The 23794-nt window shown below is 39.9% G+C and overlaps 1 protein-coding gene across 4 annotated transcripts in view; it reads left to right on the top strand.

The window, feature by feature from the left end:
* auts2a (activator of transcription and developmental regulator AUTS2 a) overlaps positions 1 to 23794 on the top strand; it is a 180425-nt gene that overhangs the window by 70484 nt on the left and 86147 nt on the right. For all 4 annotated transcript variants that reach the window (XM_061898199.1, XM_061898200.1, XM_061898198.1 and 1 more), the window contains exon 2: positions 20592 to 20640. The gene's annotated coding sequence lies outside the window, so the exon portion shown is untranslated. The remainder of the gene's footprint in view (positions 1 to 20591; positions 20641 to 23794) is intronic.

Raw genomic sequence — 23794 nt, 5'->3', positions numbered from 1 at the left:
CCTGCCCTAGGGGTTAAATATCTACTAGTAATCCCAAAGGAGCCTACTATTGGTAGAACACAACATTTAGAATACCATTGGAAACTCCTCAATGACCAACTGGGTTCTATGGTGGGATGCAGAAAGGGACAATAGGGGAGGGTGGGGGAGGGCGGACCGAGAGCTCCCTGCTGCCTGTCTCTCTGACAGCTTTGGATGTCCGTCGCCCGTCTTGTGCCCCCCTCAAGGGACTATCATGAGGCCCGCACTCTGGAGCTGTTGAGTGCCAGGAGGGCCTGGGAGCTGACAGGGGCTGTCTCTTAAGATGCTTGACAGAACGGTCTTGACGGGGCCTGACTAATCCCTCCGCTCGTACCCCTCGTGCTGGGTGTCGCTCAAGGGGGTGGGGTCAGACAAGGTTTTACAGGAGGTTTCGGTGGTGATTTCCTGTAGTGCTTTCTTTTTAAAGGACCCAAATTGATTTTTATTCCTCCCTCCTGACTCCCTATTTTTCCTCTCCGCTGCCTCCCCTCTGGTCCTGCTCCTTTATCTCCACTTGTCTCCTCAGGTGGGGCTTTTGGGGTTGCAGCGCTACGTTTTTTTTTTTTTTTTAAATGGGTGGTTGTCTACTGGGTCCTCCCAAATATAAAGACATGTAGATTAGGTAAGGAAATGCAAGGGTCTGAAGTTTGACATGCACTAGTGGTTAGAGCAGGGATCCCCAAACCACGGCCCGCGGGAAGTCCCAAGTTATAAAAAAAAAAGTTACTTAATTTATTTTTTTATTTTTATTTTTTAAAATCTGTCCTTTGTACAAACCCCGTTTCCATATGAGTTGGGAATTTGTCATAGGTGTAAATATAAACGGAATACAACGATTTGCAAATCATTTTCAACCCATATTCAGTTGAAAATGCTACAAAGACAACATATTTGATGTTCTAACTGATAAAAAAAAAAGTAAATCAACATAATCATTAACTTTAGAATTTGATGCCAGTAACATGTGACAAAGAAGTTGGGAAAGGTAGCAATAAATACTGATAATGTTGAGAAATGCTCATCAAACACTTATTCGGAACATCCCACAGGAGTTGTAGGCTAATTGGGAACAGGTGTGTGCCATGATTGGGTATTAAAGCAGCTTCAATGAAACGCTAAGTAATTCACAAACAAGGATGGGGCGAGGGTCACCAATTTGTAAACAAATTGTCGAACAGTTTTAGAACAACTTTTCTCAACGAGCTATTGCAAGGAGTTTAGGGATTTTACCATCTACGGTCTGTAAAATCATCAAAAGGTTCAGAGAATCTGGAGAAATCACTGCACGTAAGCGATGATATTACGGACCTTTGATCCCTCAGGCGGTACTGCATCAAAAACAGACATCAGTGTGTAAAGAATATCACCACATGGGCTCAGGAACACTTCATAAAACCACTGTCAGTAACTACAGTTGGTTGCTACATCTGTAAGTGCAAATTAAAACTATGCAAAGCAAAACCCATTCATCAACAACACCAAGGAACGCCGCTGGCTTTGCTGGCCCCGAGCTCATCTAAGATGGACTGATGCAAAGTGGAAAGGTGTTCTGTGGTCTGACGAGTCCACATTTCAAATTATATTTGGAAACTGTGGACGTGCTGTCTCCCGGAACAAAGAGAAAAATAACCATCCGTATTGTTATAGGCGCAAAGTTCAAAAGCCAGCATCTGTGATGGTATGGGGGTGTATTAGTGCCCAAGGCATGGGTAACTTACACATCTGTGAAGGCACCATTAATGCTGAATGCTCCATACAGGTTTTGGAGCAACATATATTGTCATCCAAGCAACGTTATCATGGACGCCCCTGCTTATTTCAGCAGAACAATGCCAAGCCATGTGTTACAACAACGTGGTTTCGTCATAAAAGAGTGTGGGTACTTTCCTGGCCCGCCTGCAGTTCAGACTTGTCTCCCATCGAAAATGTGTGGCGCATTATGAAGCGTAAAACACGACAGCGGAGACCCCGGACTGTTGAACGACTGAAGCTCTACATAAAACAAGAATGGGAAAGAATTCCACTTTCAAAGCTTCAACAATTAATTTCCTCAGTTCCCAAACGTTTATTGAGTGTTGTTAAAAGAAAAGGTGATGTAACACATCGGTGAACATGCCCTTTCCCAACTACTTTGGCACGTGTTGCAGCCATAAAATTCTAGGTTGATTATTATTTGCAAAAAAAAATAAAGTTTATGAGTTTGAACATCAAATATCTTGTCTTTGTCGTGCATTCAATTGAATATGGGTTGAAAAGGATTTGCAAATCATTTTATTCCGTTTATATTTACATCCAACACAATTTTCCAACTCATATGGAAACGGAGTTTGTAATCCATTTTACTCTTGTTACTCACAGTGTCTCCTAGCTGCTCAGGTAAATCATATTGTCAAAAAATGCATTTTCTCATCGATAATGTGACATTAGCGGCAAGTGCACGCTCTTTCAGTCAATTAGTGCGCGAGAAATATATATATATATATATATATATATATATATATATATATATATATATATATATATACAGTGGGGCAAAAAAGTATTTAGTCAGCCACCGATTGTGCAAGATCTCCCCGTTAAAATGATGACAGAGGTCTGTAAATTTCATCATAGGTACACTTCAATTGTGAGAGACAAAATGTGATAAAAAATTTCCAGGAATTCTCATAAAAAAGTTATATTTTGGTTTCATCTGACCACATGACATTCTCCCAATCCTCTGCTGTATCATCCATGTATCCATTTTGGTATAAACTCAACTTGTCGTGTTTGGAGGAAGAAGAATACTGAGTTGCATCCCAAGAACACCATACCTACTGTGAAGCATGGGAGTGGAAACATCATGCTTTGGGGCTGTTTTTCCGCTAAGGGGATAGGACGATTGATCCGTGTTAAGGAAAGAATGAATGGGGCCATCTATCGTGAGATTTGGAGCCAAAACCTCCTTCCATCAGTGAGAGCTTTGAATGGTTGACCAAATTTGTTTTCCACCATAATTTACAAATAAATTCTTAAAAATTCTTACAATGTGAATTCCTGGATTTTTTTTCACATTCTGTCCCTCACAGTTGAAGTGTATCTATGATGAAAATTACAGACCTCTGTCATCATTTTAAGTGGGAGAACTTGCAAAATCGGTGACTGACTAAATACGTTTTTGCCCCACTGTATATAAACATAAATATACAAACATATAAATATATAAATGTATATATATATATATATATATATATATATACAAACATACCACTTTTTATATTTTCTTTTGTATTTTTTTGTAGCAAAATGGTGGTTAACGTTTTGGAGACTTGTGTATGCATGTGCATGTTAATATATATATATATATATATATATATATATATATATATATATATATACAGCCCGGCCCCCGGCCAAATGGTTTTAACCCAATGCGGCCCCCGAGGCAAAAAGTTTGGGGACCCCTGGGTTAGAGTGTCCGCCTTGAGCTCGGTAGGTTGTGAGTTCAAACCCCGGCCGAATCATACCAAAGACTACAAAAATGGGACCCATTACCTCCCTGCTTGGCACTCAGCATCAATGGTTGGATTTGGGGGTTACATCAACAAAAATGATTGCCGGGCGCGGCCACCGCTGCTGCTCACTGCTCACCTCAACTCTCAGGGGGTGATCAAGGGTGATGAGTCAAATGCAGAGAATAATTTTGCCACAATTAGTGTGTGTGTGACAATCAGTGGTACTTTAATTTATCTTAACTGTGCAGGGTTTCAGTCTGGATGAAACAACAGTTTGATTCTTCAGGAGGGAAAGAAAACAGCTTTAAATTCCTTATTTGTAGTGAGTTACTAAGAAAGATGTGCTTAGACCGATGATGCAGTGGCGTAAAACACATTTTTAAAAGTTGAAAATGTTCCCCATATTTTGAAATGCAAAAGTTGACAGAGAGAGAAACGTCAACTTTTTGAGCATGGTAAACACTCCAAAAAAAAAACCCATTAACACAAAGAAAAACCTCAAAAGAAAAGTTTAATGATTCCCGAGCACGGCCACTGCTGCTGCTCACTGCTCCCCTCACCTCCTAGCGGTTGGAATAAGGGGATGGGTCAAATCCAGAGGGTAATTTCACCACAACTAGTGTGTGTCTGACTATCAGAGGTACTTAATCATGACAGATTATTAGCCTTCACTGAAAACTGGTTTAATATGTGTGCTTGATACGGGGCGAGAAATTGCCATAAGGTGTAGAGTGAAAAGACAATTTTCAAGCAAGCAATGAGGTTTTTTTTAAAGTAGTAATTTATTTCAACTTAGTAAAGAACATGCAGACTGCTTCTGTTTGTCTAAAAAAAAAAAAGTCATTCTTATTTTTTTAGTATACTATTGTGAGAGCAATACCACCAAATTCAACACATCTGCCATACATTAAATTGGTAAAATAAATATGTCATATGACACCTGGTGGGGAAAACGGCTAATTGGGCCCAATTTTTACACTTTCACCTCATGGTCCATTTGCTTTTTAACCTATATGTGTTTAATTGTTTTGTAAGACAGTGCACTTATACTCTTGTTAGAGGTATCCCAAACACTATATCTTCCGTTTTAGTCAAGGCACTTAAAGAAAACATGATAGGCCATAGGAGCTAGCCGCTACACAACAGCTAAGCACACAATAGCACACAAGCTGGTCATACATACATAATCATTGAACAATGTTGCAGTCTAAAACAGTACATTTGTCAATATAAACAAGTATCATAGTGATGTTCCTTTAGTGTTGTCCCATGAAAAATACTATCAAATATTTGCAGAAGTGAAAGGGCTGTATTTGCTTTGGTGAGGTACATTCGGATTTAATTAACTTTATTACCACACCAGCACACAGCCGAAAAAAAATCCCAAATTATGACACTTAATTTAGGACCTGTGGTCCCGGATTTAGCCCAATGAGTATCAAAAGAACGATGGTATGTACAATATCAGGTTCCTAATGGGAAAAGATGTTAATGCAGGGGTGTCAAACTCATTTTAGATCGGGAGCCACATGGAGAAAAATCTACTCCCAAGTGGGCCGGACTGGTAAAATCCCGGCACGATAAGTATAAAATAAAGACAACTTCCGATTGTTGAAAGATAGAACAAGCACATTCTGAAATTGAACAAATCATATTGTTGTTGGGGGTTTCATACACTTACATGTTGCGGTTAATAGTATTCTACCTTTATTTGTTGTTATTTATTCTTTCTGAATACATGATTGGTGTTAATTTGCAATCTATCATGATTAAAAAATAATATCAAAATCCAATTACAGCGTGTTCTTTATGTAGTTTGCTCATTTTCCTCGACTGATGTACAAAGCACTAACATCATGTGGATTATTTTTTTTACATATGTAGCATCATCTAGAAATATACAAATAATTGCCACTGCAACATCTAGTGGACACATTTAGAACAGCAGTGTCTTTCATTCAAAAATGTTGGCTCAGGTTTATACTTAGCAATCTCAGCTCCCGGGCCCAATAAAACCTGAGTTGTACGTTTGACACCCCTGTGTAAATGTATCTTGTTTACACATTAGTATTAAAGCTAAAACTGGCTGGTTACCATAATTTTATCAAAATGTGTCTATCAATCACGTTTTTTTTTTTATCATTTGTATTTAATACGGTAATACTAACCGTCTGGAGTTTTACAGGGGTTACCATTACTACCGATTATTTGTAGTATAACTGCAGATGCGTAAACGGAGGCAAAAGACTGACCGCTCTTGTAATCTGTAACACCGCATCCATATGGCAATTACTCAGGCTGGAAAATGTACCGACCTCATTTTCATTAATCGTCCGGTTAATTGACTTATCGAATATTGGCTCAGACCCACAGGTCTGCCCGTACACTATGCAAAATAGTAGGCTTTTTAACAGTTTGACTATATATTGTAATTTTTAATTGTTTTGATGACACTTGTTCAAAAGATTTCAGTGTGTGTAGAATTACGTTTTTAACACATTTTACAACACTGCAATTTTAATTTTCCTGAAGGAATCAATAAACTACTATCTATCTATCTATCTATCTATCTATGATAATGATATTAATGTAATATAAATAATAATAGTGATCATTTTGGTCACAATAACCGTGACATATTCCCTAAAGTAGAGTAAACTATAAATAGCAGAGGTAAATATTAATGTACTGTATTTTCCGGACCATAGAGCGCACCGAATTACAAGGAGAACTGCCGATGAATGTCTATATTTAACTAGGGCTGGGCGATATTGGCTTTTTTTTAATATCGCAATATTTTTATGCCATTTTGCGATATACGATATATATTACGATATTTTGCCTTGGCCTTAAATGAACACTTGATGCATATAATCACAGCAGTATAATGATTCTATGTGTCTACATTCAAACATTCTTCTTCATACTGCATTAATATATGCTACTTTTAAACTTTCATGCGGAGAGGGAAATCACAACTAAGTCAATTGACAAAAACTGTATTCATTAAATACTCTTCATTCTCTCACGGGTGACTTTTTAAATGAAAGAACAAATTAATAGTGTTGCTACCTTTTTGTTTGTAACACTACTGCTGCATACTTTGCATTGATTGATTGATACTTTTATTAGTAGATTGCACAGTACAGTACATATTCCCTACAATTGACCACTAAATGGTAACACCCCAATACGTTTTTTAACTTGTTTAAGTCGGGGTCCACGTTAATCAATTCATGGTACAAATATATACTATCAGCATAATACAGTCATCACACAGGTTAATCATCATAGTATATACATTGAACAGCATATTGCTGTTGTCTGCTGAATATCTTCCCACTTGGAGCCAAACCACCGCCAGATAATGGACCCCCTGCTCTTTATGTTGGACATTTATTGTTCTTCTTCCAATTGTGTTAAATTTCGCATAATCCTTCTCTCTCTGATCGGCGAGAGCTATGACGCTAGACTCGCGAGAGTATGTGACGTATGTAAGAAGGCGGGCTTGTTTTCCGTATCTGTCAGAATGAGAGACGAGGAGTGACAAACGGCAGTAATGTAATGCACACAGCTAAAAGCAACTCGACCTGCCTCTGCTAACGTTAGCTCTCGGCGAGAGCGTGTGACGCTAGACGCGCGACAGTATGTGACATATGTAAGAAGGCGGGCTTATTTTACGTCTCTGTGAGAAGGGCAGACAAGAAGGAGTGAGACACGCCAGTAATGTAATGCACGCAGCTTAAGGCAACGGTGTGAGAACATATAATCGAATATTACGATATAGTCATTTTCTATATCGCACAGAGACAAACCTGCGATATATCGTGTATATCGATATATCGGCCAACCCTATATTAAACCTTTTTTCATACATTAGGTGCATCAAATTATAGGGCGCATTAAAAGAGTCCTATTGTTTTTTGTTTTTTTTCTAAATGTAATACACTTCCTTGTGGTCTACTTAACATGTAATGGTAGCTCTTTGGTCAAAATGTTGCATGGATTATGTTTTATAGATCATCTTCAAGTTGCTTTCTGACAGTCGCTTCCGGATGCGCCCTTTTGTGGGCGGTCTTATTTACGTGGCTTACCTTCGGCAGCGTCTTCTCCCCGTCATCTTTGCTGTAGCGGTGTAGCGTGCAAGGACGGGAATGGAAAAAGTGTCAAATATCTCAGCAGCGCAGAGATATCTCTTGTGTGTGACTGCCATTCATTATATTGCAGTCTACACGTATCTCTTATGTTTGACTGCCATCTACTGGTCACACTCATCATTTCACCGTGTACCAAATAAAACAGCTTCGAGGTCAGGTAAGCAAAACTAAATATAATTCTGTGCATTAGGCGCACCGGTTTATAAGGCGGACTGTCGGGTTTTTCGGGGAAAAAAAATCGTTTTAGTCCAAAAAATACGGTAATCAAATTATTTGTGATCCTGATGCACAAACAGAATGTAAAACCAATGACAGCAAACCAAACCAAATAAAAGCCCAGTTCAGCACAGTTGGGACAAGCGTGGAAGTTAAGTGTACTTTTTGTACTGCGTTAAATTGACTTGTCTTGTATTTGTCATAACATAAACATGATCAAGTCAAGTCAGCTTTATTTGTCAATTTCTTTACATGTAAAGACATACAAAGGAATACAAATTTTGTTTCGCACTCTCCCATGCGTAGACAAAAAGAAAAGAAAACACATCAGTAAAGTGCAACGTGAATATGTCTACCTACTAAAGTGACAATATATACATAGTTCCTGTTGTTTTTAAATAGGATATGGCTGTACACAATGAGTGTTTCATCAATAGTGCAACCACTTATGATATAGCAGCAGATGTGTGCAATTTTGCATAGTCATTTTTTCTGTGGGTCATGGGGTTTAGAGTTCAGATTCAGAGTAGAGTTCAGAGTAGAGATTCTGTCTAATTTGTATGATGGTATATCAATGTATTTGTTGGTTGCTCTTAAAATATGTAATGTGTGACAAGGCAGAATAGTGTGATGGTGTGAGTACAATGGGGGGTTTAAGCGTTTGAGGAAAGGAAGGTTAAACCAATTTCCTTGTCTCTACTGGTTTTGTCAGGGTAATTCCATGGAGGCGACATGACACTGATGGTTAGTGAAGTGAGAGCTCTTTCTGCGCTCACAACGTCAACTGGATCTAATTATGGCCGACCAGATCTGATTATTGCCTACCAGATCTAGATAATGTCGAGCATCGATCAGGCCGTTTATTCTGAGTGCCCGCGTTCTGCTCTGCTTACAGGGCTTCAATGCTAACACACACATATAGTTGGCAGCACAGAACAGATTTTCAAATCTTCATCTAGAAATATTTGAAACAGTTGAATAGACGAGTGTCATCTTTTACTAATTAGGCTCTCCCCCCGCCCACTGTTGTCATGTTTGCTGTCCCAGTTTAGTTGTGAATGCTGGATGCACTTGTCTCTGTGCGTACGAGTGTTTGTTTGCTTGCACAGCCATGTGTCTTCACATTAATAACAGCGGTGAGTGACAGATTAATTTATGTCTGGCTCTGTGTCTGAGGAATTGGGTAGAAAGAGCCTGTCAGCGCTGCTTGTCGGGAGGAGGTAGAGATTAAAGCCAGTTGTAATTGACAACCCACTGCAGGCTTAAGAAGATAAGGTCGAAAACACATTTGCAAATAATCATTATAAATAGGAAACCGTTGCAAGCAAAGATGGACCAGGAGGAGATTCATGACGTGTCCATGCACTAAATTAGTTCGACATCTCAAAGAGTTTGGCTTTAAAAAAAAGCCTCCTACAACCCATGGGAACACCTTAATCCGATCGTGTTCGGTTTTTGAAAAATCGGACTAACACACCTGGATTATGTGACTGAAAACCAGGTCTCTCGAGGCGGTGTGTGCGACCGGGGAGAACCCTTAGTACCGCGCGTACGCCAGTCTCAACGCGCGGGATACAACCCGGAAGCAGATACTATTCAGTAAAAACATAGGCAAAAATTGTAATGAGGAGAAAACTGTTAATTTGCTTCACAAATTAAGAGAACAGAACATTTTTAAGTGCATCGATGGAAGAAAAAAAAGATACAGATTTATTTAAGAAGGTAGTAAAGGAAAGGTAAAATGCCAATTTAAATCGAACACCCAGACAAAATGCGAATGAGGTGAAAGATAATAAAGCAAGTATATTAAAGGCGAATAATAAAGCATACTAAAACCTCTTCACGCTGCATTTATGCAGGCCAACTGATTACCTTTCCGCACAACGGGCATGATAAAACAATGGTAAATGGGTTGTACTTGTATAGCGCTTTGATACTATTTCCACATTCACCCATTCACACAAACACATTCACACACTGATGGCGGGAGCTGCCATGCACGGCACTAGCAAGGACCCATCAGGAGCAAGGGTGAAGTGTCTTGCTCAAGGTCACAACGGACGTGACTAGGATGGAAGAAGGTGGGGATTGAACCAGTAACCCTCCGACTGCTGGCACAGCCACTATCCCAACGTCTCTGCCAACGCCCCCCAATAGCAACCTTCCTATGGATATCAATCCACAGAGCCTTTGAATGAACTTTGAGATATTCAAAAGTTTTGTTTCCATGATTTTCGTACATCTGGTCAGGATGCCACCTGAAGGGAGGTGTTTAGGGCACGTCCAACCGGTAGGAGGTAGACGAAGTGGCTGGGGAGAGGAAAGTCTGGGCTTCCCTGCTTAGGCTGCTGCCCCCGCGACCCGACCTCAGATAAGCGGAAGAAGATAGATGGATGGATTTTCGTACAAAAGTTCCTAGGAAAAAAAGTAATCCGCTCCCTTTCTCTGCATCCGACCCGATACATTCTTGGTAGTAGCCTCATGTCCGTAGCGCAATGCAAAATAATTTATTGTTGCTTTCAGCTATTTACATCGGCATAGCCATTAGAAAGGTAATATATGTAATCTTTGCCAATATTTTTAAATCAAGTTGTAAGGATCCGCAAATCCTTGTGTGACGTCATAGGTCAACTGGAAAAGTAATTCAGTTATCCGTGCTAAAAGGAAATAAGCGCCCACCAGTGTACGGGAGGCACATGGTGTATGACCAGTAGTCACATTTGAGAGTGTGCATGGGCACTTGGACTTCACACGGAGGTGTGAAAATACAAAAAAAAATATTGGAGAAATCAGACTATTTTAGTGCATGGAAACGTAGGTATTGTAAATGTGTTAGTGGCTTTTATAACTATAACTACAACTTTTACCTAACACAACCCCTTGACCCTTCACATTCCAGCCCCAGTTTGGAAATAATTCTATACACCGTATTTTTCGGACTATAAGTCACAGTTTTTTTCACAGTTTGGGGGTGCGACATATACTTCGGAGCGACTTATGTGTGAAATTATTAACACATTCGATTCATATCAAATAATATTATTTATCTCATTCACGGAACAGACGAATAAAATGTCAGCAATCGTCACATACACGTCGACCAATAAGAATTTGGCGGGGAGGGTCTTGGCAAAGTGCATTGTGGGTCATGGAATGGTAACTGCCATATGCTATTGCCGTAGCTATTAAAATGGATCATTTCATCGTTGGTGGTAACTTATAAAAACTGAGAAGGGCTGAACAAAAATTGGACCGAAAAGGAAATCATGTACTGCAGATTACAAGCTGGACGTAGTGAAATATGCAGCAGAAAACGACAAGAGGAAGCGGCGCATACCTTTGGAGTTTGCAGAGTTGTTTAGAAGCGACATCGAGGAAGAAAATTTCATCGGATTTATCGATTAGGAGTGACAGAGTGTTTGGTAAACGTAAAGCATGTTCTATATGTTATAGTTATTTGAATGACTCTTACCATAACATGTTACGTTAACATACCAGCCACGTTCTCCGTTGGTTATTTATGCGTCATATAACGTACACTTATTCAGCCTGTTGTTCTCTATTCCTTATTTATTTTGAATTGCCTTTCAAGTGTCTATTCTTGGTGTTTGCTTTTATCAAATAAATTTCCCCCCAAAATGCGACTTACACTCCAGTGCGATGTATGTATGTTTTTTTTCCTTCTTTGTGATGCATTTTCGGCCGGTGCGACGTATACTCCGTAGCGGTTTATAATCCGAAAAATATGGTACTATCATTCACTGTTTGCTGTAAATATCCTACAATGTTGTGACCTACTTTTCTACATTAGTATGATGTCTATTAATGAGTCTGGTTTTGATGATTAACTTGAATGATGACTGTATTATGCTGATAGTGACTAATTGTACCATGAATGGATTGTCAGATTTTGGTTTATTAGGTTTATTAGGAGTAACAATTGACATGGTTTGAAGGCTGTGTCAAGGGCATCATTTTGCATCCATTCTTGGAAAAAAGATCAGTCGTCAGATAAATCTGATAAAGGCTTTTAACATATTCGATTGCTTGAACTCATTTTACAGTTTTCTGCCATATTTCAGCTGATATCCAATTTAATGGCAGAAAGGCTCATGAAGCCGCTCCCCTGTGATTGTAGTCAAGAAGTTCCTGTAAAATGACACCTTGGTTGTTTGTCAGGGGAAGATCTAAACGGCTGTGGTTTTGTTTCACTGGAGAACTGACATCCATAAAAGGAATACAAATCGATCAAATGTCATTCAGAGGTTGATGATAGATCTGTAATTACCGAAGTACTGCATCCATCCATATGTTTGATCTTACTACCTCAGTCTACTGTATTAAAAAGATGATGTTTTGAAAATATATATATATATATATCCATCCATCCATTTTCTACCGCTTATTCTCTTTTTGGGGTCGCGGGGGGCACTGGCGCCTATCTCAGCTACAATCGGGCGGAAGGCGGGGTACACCCTGGACAAGTCGCCACCTCATCGCAGGGCCAACACAGATAGACAGACAACATTCACACACTAGGGCCAATTTAGTGTTGCCAATCAACCTATCCCCAGGTGCATGTCTTTTGAGGTGGGAGGAAGCCGGAGTACCCGGAGGGAACCCACGCATTCACGGGGAGAACATGCAAACTCCACACAGAAAGGATTGAACCCAGGACTGCAGGAACTTCGTACTGTGAGGCAGACACACTAACACTTCTGCCACTGTGAAGCCCATATATATATATATATATATATATATATATATATATATATATATATATATATATATATATATATATATATATATATATATATATATATATATATATATATGTATTTTTTTTGTTGTTGTTGTTGTTGTTTTTTTGTTTTGTTTTTTAAGCTGTAGCAGCTATGATTTTTCCATGGTGGTGCGCCACTTTGAGTTACATTAAGGAGAAACCATAGGCCTTATCTTTCATACTTTATATTTTAGTTGATTTACTGTAATTTTAGTTGACAAAAATGTGTAATTCCGATGACTAAAATTAGACTAAAAATAAAATACATTTATGACTAAAACTAGATTAAAAACTTGTAGGCAGAAGGGTAACTGCTTTGTTCTGCTCCTTCTGCTCCCAGTATGAATGTTTACATTAGTGTTCAGGTTGACACTATTGCTTCTGTTTTCAGTAGATGTAAAGCTGTCTGGTGCTATCTGCGTGCCACAACCCTTGTTGCTGGTCTTCTTGGGTTGAAAAAAGCATTACGCTGTTTTGTTTGTTTTTTAGGTTTTGGGATGAACTGCCCCTTTTTTAGTAGGAGGAAAATCACTACAGGAGATGTCACAGAGCCCTTGTTCAACCTGAACCAAATAAATTGGGTCTTTGACACAGCAAAACAGTTGTGGTGGGATCACAAGCCTGATCAGGATTTACCAGACCATACTGTGGCATAACAACAAAGTGTTGCATCTCATTCCAGAAATTGTCATGGTACAGATGTGGTCTTTGTGAAGGCTCCATAGCTTTTAAAATGCTGAAATTGCCTAACCGACTGAATCAAACTATGCTCCTTTGTGGGGAAAGGGTTGAAGTGGCCCTTAGAGCAAACTGCTGAGCTCTGCTACCTCTAGCACCATTATGTTCTGTAGTTGACCCTGAACAAATAAACTGAGTTTTTTTTATTTTTCTAAATCCCTCTCGGGCTCTATAAAGTTATCACATAATTATAGACTCTGTACTTGGGCTAAGTAGCAGCTTGTGAGTTTATAGTGTGAGCCTTGTCAGGGTGGGCATGGCGAGCGCTCAAAGCTCCCGTTGAAGGCTGAACGACCTTAAAGTGCTTTTTATATCAATAGTTGACCTACCTGCCGGCCTGCGGAGTAAGACTCCCAAGTGCAAAACATGGTTGCAAAGAAGAGCTTTTCATGAAGGACTTAAGCTTGTCAACTTCAGGAAAAAGAAGTAAGGGACAACTTGATGCAGGGCTGGTGTTTTCCAACAAGTGATGCACCTCTTTCAGTTGTGCATATGGTAGTGCAAACAAATGATAATTATGCAGATTTTATTCATGTATTGGTGGACCTTACAGGGTCAATGTAATTACAAACCCCGTTTCCATATGAGTTGGGAAATTGTGTTGGATGTAAATATAAGCGGAATACAATGATTTGAAACTCATTTTCAACCCATATTCAGTTGAATATGCTACAAAGACAACATATTTGATGTTAAAACTGATAAACTTTTTTTTTGCAAATAATCATTAACTTTAGAATTTGATGCCAGCAACACGTGACAAAGAAGTTGGGAAAGGTGGCAATAAATACTGCTAATGCTGAGGAATGCTCATCAAACACTTATTTGGAACATCCCACAGGTGTGCAGGCTAATTGGGAACAGGTGGGTGCCATGATCGGGTATAAAAGCAGCTTCCATGAAATGCTAAGTAATTCACAAATAAGGACGGTGCGAGTGTCACCAATTTGTAAGCAAATTGTCGAACAGTTTTAGAACAACATTTCTCAACGAGCTATTGCAAGGAATTTAGGGATTTTACCATCTACGGTCTGTAAAATCATCAAAGGGTTCAGAGAATCTGGAGAAATCACTGCACGTAAGCGATGATATTATGGACCTTTGACCCCTTAGGCGGTACTGCATCAAAAACCGACATCAGTGTGTAAGGTATATCCCCACATGGGCTCAGGAACACTTCATAAAACCACTGTTAGTAACTACAGTTGGTCGCTACATCTGTAAGTGCAAGTTAAAACTCTACTATGCAGAGCCAAACCCATTTTTATTACCGTATGTCCTTGAATTGCCGCCGGGGCGCGAATTTAAAACCTCTTCTCCCTCCTACACTTGCCAAAGGCATGCGGTAAAAGTAAGCATGCACCAATTATTTTAAAACCTCTTCTCACTCTGGCGCTTACCAAAGGTATGCAGTAAGAAATTGAGTGTGATGTAAGCTTATCCTACTGAATAGCTCTTAATCTTCGTCCCTTTATGCGATTTCAAATTACCGGTATTGAAATCAGCCTCCTCCATTTTGAAAATGATGACAGGGGAAGTGTCACTCGTGACGTCACCAGTTTGACCAGGCGGTAATACTAAGCATGCGCTATTTATTTTGTGCTTTAAGTTGCGTGCATAAATTGGAGTTACAGCCTCCCCACCATTTGTTGGAGTAGCAAATTTCACAAAAAACCCTGCGAGATTTGCCTTGAAACATTCAAGCTTACTTGCTCAAAGATAGAGATGGACATAACCTGTTCTTCCATTAGAAGGAAGAAAGTGAGTGTCAAGGACAGTGTGGAGAAGAAAAAGTAGGTGATAATCATTGAATTAAAAAAAATAAATCAACAAAAACGTGACAGTTCGTAGCCAACTTGGCAACTTGCCTTTTATGGCACTGCTAATTGACGTGGCATGATACTAAAACAGGAGACAGCTTCTTTGCCAGCCAAGGGCATTAAAATAATTTGTAAATGGCAGACATTCATCCAGGAAAATACGGTAAAGTTGCTGATGATGTGTTTGACAAAGAAGTAGCTGTAAGTACATACTGTAGAAGTCCACTCTACATAGTAGAAACAACCGGCACTTGGAGCGGCACATTGCCCCGCACTAGTACAAAGTGGTCCGGACAAATTCATGTATCATTTTTTCATAACGTTTTACTCTTTTGAAATCACCACAAGATAATCTATACATGTTTTTTCATACTTCTTTCTACAGAAAATATTAATAGAAGTGCTCCTTTTAACACAACCACACCATTCTTAACCGCAATCAATGTGCTTCTTTTGTTGAGAGTAATGCAAATATTGAATTATCCGACCTCGAGGTATGCCTTTACAATCTCACTAAAACAAGGGATCTTCCAGAATTATCCTAGTAAATGTGTCTGATTAAATCTGAAAACTCACACAGCCGCCGCCCGGAGCCGTCGCTTTTTATTTTATACTATTTTTTTTTTCTAGTCCTTCGCTATCAATATCATCATCCACAAATCTTTCAGCCTCGCTCAAATAAATTGAGAAATTGTCGTTTTCTCGGGCCGAATAGCTCTTGCTGCTGGAGGCTCCCATTAAAAACAATGTGAGGACGTGAGGAGCCCTCACCCTTGTGATGTCATCGTCTGCGACTTCCGGTAAAGGCGAGGCTTTTTATCAGCACCAAAAGTTGCGAACTTTATCGTTGATGTTCTCTACTAAATCCTTTCAGCAAAAATATGGCAATATCGCAAACTGATCAAGTATGACACATAGAATGGACCTGCTATCCCCATTTAAATAAGAAAATCTCATTTCAGTAGGCCTTTAACTTTAATACCGTATTTCCTTAAATTGCCGCAGGGCATATAGTATGGGCCTGCCTTGAATTACTGCCGGGTCAAACTCGCTTCGCAAAATAATTACCGCATGCTTAGTATTACCGCCTGTTCAAACTGGTGACGTCACGAGTGACACTTCCCCTGTCATCATTTTCAAAATGGAGGAGGCTGATTTCAATACCGGTAATTTGAAATCGCATAACGGGAAGAAAATTAGGAGCTACTCAGTAGGATTTAGGGTCCGAGCTTACATCAATCAATCAATCAATGTTTATTTATATAGCCCTAAATCACAAATGTCTCGAAGGACTGTACAAACCACTACGACTACAACATTCTCAGAAGAACCCACAGAAGGGCAAGGAAAACTCACACCCAGAGGGCAAGGAGAATTCACACCTAGTGGGACGCCACTGACAATGATGACTATGAGAACCTTGGAGAGGACCTTTAATGTGGGCAACCCCCCCCCCCCCCCCCCCCCCCCCCCTCTAAGGGACCGAAAGCAATGGATGTCGAGCGGGTCTAACATGATACTGTGAAAGTTCAATCCATAGTGGATCCAACACAGCCGCGAGAGTTCAGTTCAAAGCGGATCCAAGACAGCAGCGAGAGTCCCGTCCACATGAAACCATCCAAAGCGGAGTCGGATCAGCATCATAGAGATGTCCCCAACCGATACACAGGCGAGCGGTCAATCCTGGGTCCCGACGAGCGGTCCATCCTGGGTCCCGACTCTGGACAGCTGGTACTTCATCCATGGTCATCGGACCGGACCCCCTCCACAAGGGAGGGGGGGACAGAGGAGAAAAAGAAAAGAAGCGGCAGATCAACTGGTCTAAAAATTAGGTTTATTTAAAGGCTAGAGTATACAAATGAGTTTTAAGGTGAGACTTAAATGCTTCTACTGAGGTAGCATCTCGAACTGTTACCGGGAGGGCATTCCAGAGTATTGGAGCCCAAACGGAAAACGCTCTATAGCCCGCAGACTTTTTTGGGGCTTTAGGAATCACTAATAAGCCGGAGTCTTTTGAACGCAGATTTCTTGCCGGGACATATGGTACACTATAATCAGCAAGATAGGATGGAGCTAAACCGTGTAGTATTTTATACGTAAGTAGTAAAACCTTAAAATCACATCTTAAGTGCACAGGAAGCCAGTGCAGGTGAGCCAGTATAGGCGTAATATAATCAAACTTTCTTGTTCTTGTCAAAAGTCTAGCAGCCGCATTTTGTACCAACTGTAATCGTTTAATGCTAGACATGAGGAGACCCGAAAATAATATGTTACAGTAATCGAGATGACACGTAACATCACACTCAAATTTTGACTGCATGCCCTTGGTAAGTGCCGGAGTGAGAAGAGGTTTTAAAATAATTAGCGCATGCTTACTTTTACCGCATGCCTTTGGTAAGCGCAGGAATGAGAAGAGGTTTTAAATTAAATAGCGCCCCGGTGGCAGTTCAAGGAAATACGGTTTATTAAAAAAAAAAATAAGTTCACAAAATTGAAACACAAAACAATCATTTTCATAAATTAAGTGTCCAAAAAAGCTTCCGTCAAACACACACACATGAACCTTCATTCAATCGGGAATCGTAACAATATTTCAAAATAAGAGACAGTTTAGTTTCCCTTCCCTCGCGGTGGGCGCAACATCCTGGCGTCTGACATAATCTGCAGTCCTCAGTGGAAGAAAGCGTTCCCCTCCTTTTTCACTTTTGCTCCTCTCCCCGCTCGCAGTCTGCTTTGCGCTGTCGGGTAGCCTTTTTTTCTTTTTTGTTGCCCGCCATTTTACCGCGAACGCAAAGACGCGATGTGTCACCCAGCGGTGAAGCGCCTCTAGACCCGGAAGTGGGTGGACCCGACCCACCGTCAGGCATCAGCGGCGCTCCGGCACTCGGTCACCGAATGGATGCGAGTTTGTGTGCCGTGGAAGGAAGGATGGAGAGTAGAAAACTACAAGAAAATAACTGCCTTGGCGAATTAGGCTTGATGGTTTGAGCTGCTTTCTCCCCCCCTCGCTTGGATTGCTTCTTCGGCGCAAACACAACCGGAACCACGGACCTCTTTTGGATATTGAGGAGAATAAACAACAACTACAAAAAAAAGGATATCGTTTCTCCTGCTCGTCTTGCTTTCTAGAGAGAAGCTTCGAGACTCAAGCTTTTCTTTGTCCGATGGTTCTGCTTTTTTGTGGGGGGCTTTCTTTCTCCTTCTTCACCTTTCTGTCCGCATGGCGGTCATTCGTGCACACGGAGTAGACTTTTTTTTGTGGAATATACCGTTTTAAAAAAAGAAGATTGAAAAGCTACATTTAAGGTACACTAATATCCGACTTTAGTTGCTGCTACAGTTCTATTGTTTACCTTATTCCAGCTTTTTATTGTGTTGTTTTTAGTGCATTAAGAGAATACAAATATGCTGCTGGCAGCATAAAATTACATATGCTGCTAAATTAATATTCTAAAGGCATTTTAAATGGCAAATTATAGTCAACATGTTCAGCTTGTAATCAAATGTCATTGTCTTGCTTCCTTCACGTCCTTGGTGAAATCCAACAGGAGCTTTGCATAGGAATAATTTAACAAAATATAGTCATCTGAAGATTTGGTGTTATAGCGGTGCTATATTTTTATTGTCCAGTTTTTTGTTTCAAATCCATATTTGGGGAGTTATTATTGAAGACACTGTCTTGGCGGCTTGTAGCTGTAGAGTCACGGAGCAACAGTGCCCCCACATGGACAAAAACCGAAGTGACGTTTGAATCTGACGTTGACATTGTGTTTTTTTTTTAACTTGTATTTATAAATTTCAACATTTACAAACAAACAGATGAGAAACAACAATCAAAATAAGTACAAAAACAGTACAAAACAATCAATCAATCAATGTTTATTTATATAGCCCTAAATCAGTGGTTCTCAAATGGTGGTACGAGTACCCCTGGGGGTACTTGAAGGTATGGCAAGGGGTACGTGAGATTTTTTAAAAATATAAAAAAAAATAGCAACAATTCAAAAATCCTACATAAATATATTTATTGAATAATACTTAAACAAAATATGAATGTAAGTTCATAAACTGTGAAAAAAATACAACAATGCAATATTCAGTGTTGACAGCTACATTTTTTGTGGACATGTTCCACAAATATTGATGTTAAAGATTTCTTTTTTTGTGAAGGGTTTAGAATTAAGTTCATGAATCCAGATGGATCTCTATTACAATCCCCAAAGAGGGCACTTTAAGTTGATGATTACTTCTATGTGTAGAAATCTTTATTTATAATTGAATCACTTGTTTATTTTTCAACAAGTTTTTAGTTATTTGTATATCTTTTTTTCCCAAATAGTTCAAGAAAGACCACTACACATGAGCAATATTTTGCACTGTTATACAATTTAATAAATCAGAAACTGATGACATAGAGCTGTACTTTACTTCTTTATCTCTTTTTTTCAACCAAAAATGCTTTGCTCCGATTAGGGGGTACTTGAATTAAAAAAATGTTCACTGGGGGTACATCACTGAAAAAAGGTTGAGAACCACTGCCCTAAATCACCAGTGTCTCAAAGGGCTGCACAAACCACAACAACATCCTCGGTAGAGCCCACATAAGGGCAAGGAAAACTCACCCCCGTGGGACGTCGGTGTCAGTGACAATGAGAAACCTTCGAGAGGACCTCAAAGCAATGGATGTCGAGCGGGTCTAACATGATATTGTGAAAGTCCAATCCATAGTGGATCTAACATAACTGTGAGAGACCAGTCCAAAGTGGATCTAATATAGTAAATTCAAAGTACGTTGACATTGTGTTGAGGTGATCAATATTTATGTGGTTGACGTCATGTCATGGTTTGATAAATGCAAAATAAAAGATATGGTTGTGAAATATCAAATATTTTTTTGGAATGGTCTATTCTATTTAATTACATTTTGATGTATTCACTTTATCTAATGTATTCCTATCTTTTACTTTAATTTAAGCGACATATTTGTAAAATTGTTATGTCTTAATTTTTCCCAGACAATGCACTAGTTAGTATAATTTTTTTTTAAACTCCCATTTGCTTATTGATATTTTTCCCCAACAAGAGGAAGTGAAAACAATATAAATGTAAACACACATGTGAACTAGTGTCAACATTGCAAAAGGGGTACAGTTATAAATACAGTGATTTCTGCTTTTTCTGACTCCTTTTCAGGCATGTTGATGAATACAATATAACCATGTGATGTATCTTAAATGTCAAACTAATACACAGTTCCATACTTTGATGATTAAATTGAATTGAGCAACATAAACCACAATTCTGTAATTATTTAACGTTTTCTTAAGAAAAAAAAAAATCTAATTTTTCTGCTTTTTTGTAGGTTTCTGATGCCAGCTCAGAGAAATTTTTCAGCACAGCTGCACTTAAAGGTACAGGCATGTTTTATTTAAATTTGATACAAATGAACAGGTGTGTTGCTATCTTGTAATTGTTCCGACATGGTGACATTAGCAAGGTCGTATGCAATGACAGACATGTCGTTCTGGACTTTTGTTTACCAACATACGTGTGTGATATGGCCGTTTTGAGGCAAGGTCGTGTTCCAGCACCGGGAGCTGTGCTGCAGTCAGAGGAGAGAGATGTTCATCTATTTATGGCCACATGCGACCTCATTATCAAGTCATTAATTTGATGTTAAGAGTATTTTCCCCCTCTCTAAGGTGAATGGACATTCCTGTGTAATGAGGGAGCGTTAGCGGGCGGGCCGAGAGGTGAGCCTTTAATACGGAAGTTATGACCCCGTCAGGGCTGTGGCAGAAACCGAGCCGATTGCTGCTATCATGTCGCTGAACTCATTTCCCCGCACTTTTCGTTGGCACAGACACATTCTCTGCATAAAGGCCTTTGATTTGTGTCGTCCATTGGGGGTGTCTCAAAGGTTCACAGGGACGATTCCTTTTGAGTGTGCTTCTCCATGGACTGATTTGGTTCCCTTGAAAGGATTAGGACCTCTTTTGTGCTGCTTAAATCAACAGAGGGCTACCCTTCCTTTGAAAGGACCGGACCGGGGAAAGCAGTACGCAAAATACGCTTATTTTCTCCTGTGCGGTCATCTCCCCACCCCACCCGGCCCATATATCCATCTTAACATCCCCTTTTCATCATCACCAGCCCTTCCTCCTCCCTCGCCATATGTCAGCGTCCCTTGCAACAGGCAAGTAAAAGAATCCAGGTGCAAAAAGAAGACGGAGCGTTGGTATTTTTATGTTGTTGGGATTAAAAGGTTGGCGGGTTTTTGTTGGCGAGGATTAGCAGCACTCCATAGGATCTAAACCTCAAGACCAACAACACATCCCATTGAAAATACTGCTTACAGCCTCATTGATGAGTGTGTGTGCATGTGTGTGTGTTGTATGTGTTTGGCAGGTGCAAGTCCGCTACATTAGTGTGATGCTGTGTGTGTCATTTTGGTGGCATGTAGTAGTTGTGCAAGACAACTGCAACAAGAATGAGAATGTAGAAAAAAGTAGTGTTTATGATTCACAAAGCAAAAATATGACCACTTGATACACAGCTTTACTAGCTGCAGTCTATGTAAGAATGTTTTGTAATATATTAATAAGCATGGGTGTTGTTTACGTTATTACAAATTCTAAAACATGTTGCATGAAACAGTGCATTTGTATTTTTAAGGATTTTGTGTTATACAAGTTGAACTGGATTCTTGTTAACTATTTCAGTTGTGTAAATACAATAGTAAAGGGCTTTGCTTTGAGTTAACATTTTATAAACACAAACTATAACAAGAACACCACCAACTATATCATAAGTCCTAGGTTTGTTGCGGACTAAAATTCGTGAGGAATTCAAAGTAAAGCCGCTGCTCCTCCACATCGAGAGGAGGCAGATGAGGTGGTTCGGGCATCTGGTCAGGATGCCACCCGAACGCCTCCCTAGGAAGGTGTTTAGGACATGTCCAACCGGTAGGAGGCCACGGCGAAGACCCAGGACACATTGGGAAGACTATGTCTCCCGGCTGGCCCGGGAACGCCTCGGGATCCCCCGGGAAGAGCTAGACGAAGTGGCTGGGGAGAGGGAAGTCTGGGCTTCCCTGCTTAGGCTGCTGCCCCCGCGACCCGACCTCGGATAAGCGGAAGAAGATGGATGTACGGATGAAAATAATGTCTGAATTCGCGGCAGATTTTTTAGAACGTTACGGCAAAAGTTGCAATGTTTTGTGGCATATTTTTTTCAATAACATTTAATGTTTTGATATTCCTTGTAACCTTAACCTCAAAAAGCACAGGATTTCAACAAAAATCATAAAACAAATACTGTATTGGTGTTTTATTGTTTTATAACACACATACTTCAAAAAATAGACACTAAATGGCAGTAAAATCACATACTCCAAGCCCACTGTCAAAGTACTGTTCTAATTAATTGTAACTACTAATAGTAATGATATGTTTTAATTACAAAAATAAACACCCCCACAGGCTGCATTACTGTCTTCTATCTGCTCTGTCATCCACAAGTTTCAGACATTCTTTGTGTTTGTTTTACACTTGAATAGTGTTTGTCCAGCTTAAACATTCAATTATGTTCCAACACATTTGCCCCTGCATGTTAAGAGCATTAGCATTGCAAATATGAATATGTTTGTAATTGTTTTACCCTGGAAGAATACATTTTACATATATGTACACTAGGAAGTAAATGTTTAGGTCTGAGCTACGCAGGAGGAAGGAAATTATGTCGTTTGATCAATTAAAGTGTTGATATTGTTGCACATTGTTGGTCCTGCTTCATCTACACAAGAAACAAATATGAGTTATAATTAGACAATTGCTGTGAACGTTTAAATGCTGCTCAGAAACATATTTGATTGGTGAAAATGACGCTGATTGGCCAAGATGTGTGCGGAACTTGCGGGCATTGGACAAAGTTTTGAGGTTTTGTATAATTTCCGCGCACTGGTTGACTTTGCGTGCATTGGCGCAATCGAGAGATTGTGAATTCCTAGAGGGATTGGAATATGTTACTATTAGTGGTTTAATAGTTGAGTTTATAGGACTGGATAGTAAAAACCATATACATAATTGGTACTTGGTATAGCGGTGGGGATAAAGAGGTAAACGCTTCACAGGGGTCTTCAGGTGGGCAACCTCTTTCATTGGTGTTTTGTTGAAAAGCCCACAACACCTCCGAAGGGCTAAACTGCGACACCTGGCATCCCAGATATGCCCCCCTCTGCTTTTACCCCTCTGCCCAGTTGGGGTCCTTTCTCTTCATCCATAGCCAGCGCTGCTTTGTTCGGCAGCATCTGACAGTGACTTGACTGATTGTCTGAAGGATTTTCCTCGAAATCCCATTCCCTTAAGTAGCTCGGTTGTGGACGTGGCAGCAAGTCCTCTGCACCCAACCCCAACCGGAAGAACCTGTGAATGCTAGCCATGTTGTTTTGCCTCAGTTGCTATGTCAGAGTACTTCAGTCGCTTTGGTCATTAAGATCTCATTGACTGTTAGGGCCCACATCAGTTGCGGGAGAAATCCAAACTGCAGGCACTACATTGTACCAGC

This window comes from Nerophis ophidion, linkage group LG04 (assembly GCF_033978795.1).
Source record: "Nerophis ophidion isolate RoL-2023_Sa linkage group LG04, RoL_Noph_v1.0, whole genome shotgun sequence".
NCBI classification, from domain to species: domain Eukaryota; kingdom Metazoa; phylum Chordata; class Actinopteri; order Syngnathiformes; family Syngnathidae; genus Nerophis; species Nerophis ophidion.
Note: the sequence above shows the minus strand (reverse complement) of the source record. Positions and strands in the feature narration are given on the sequence as shown.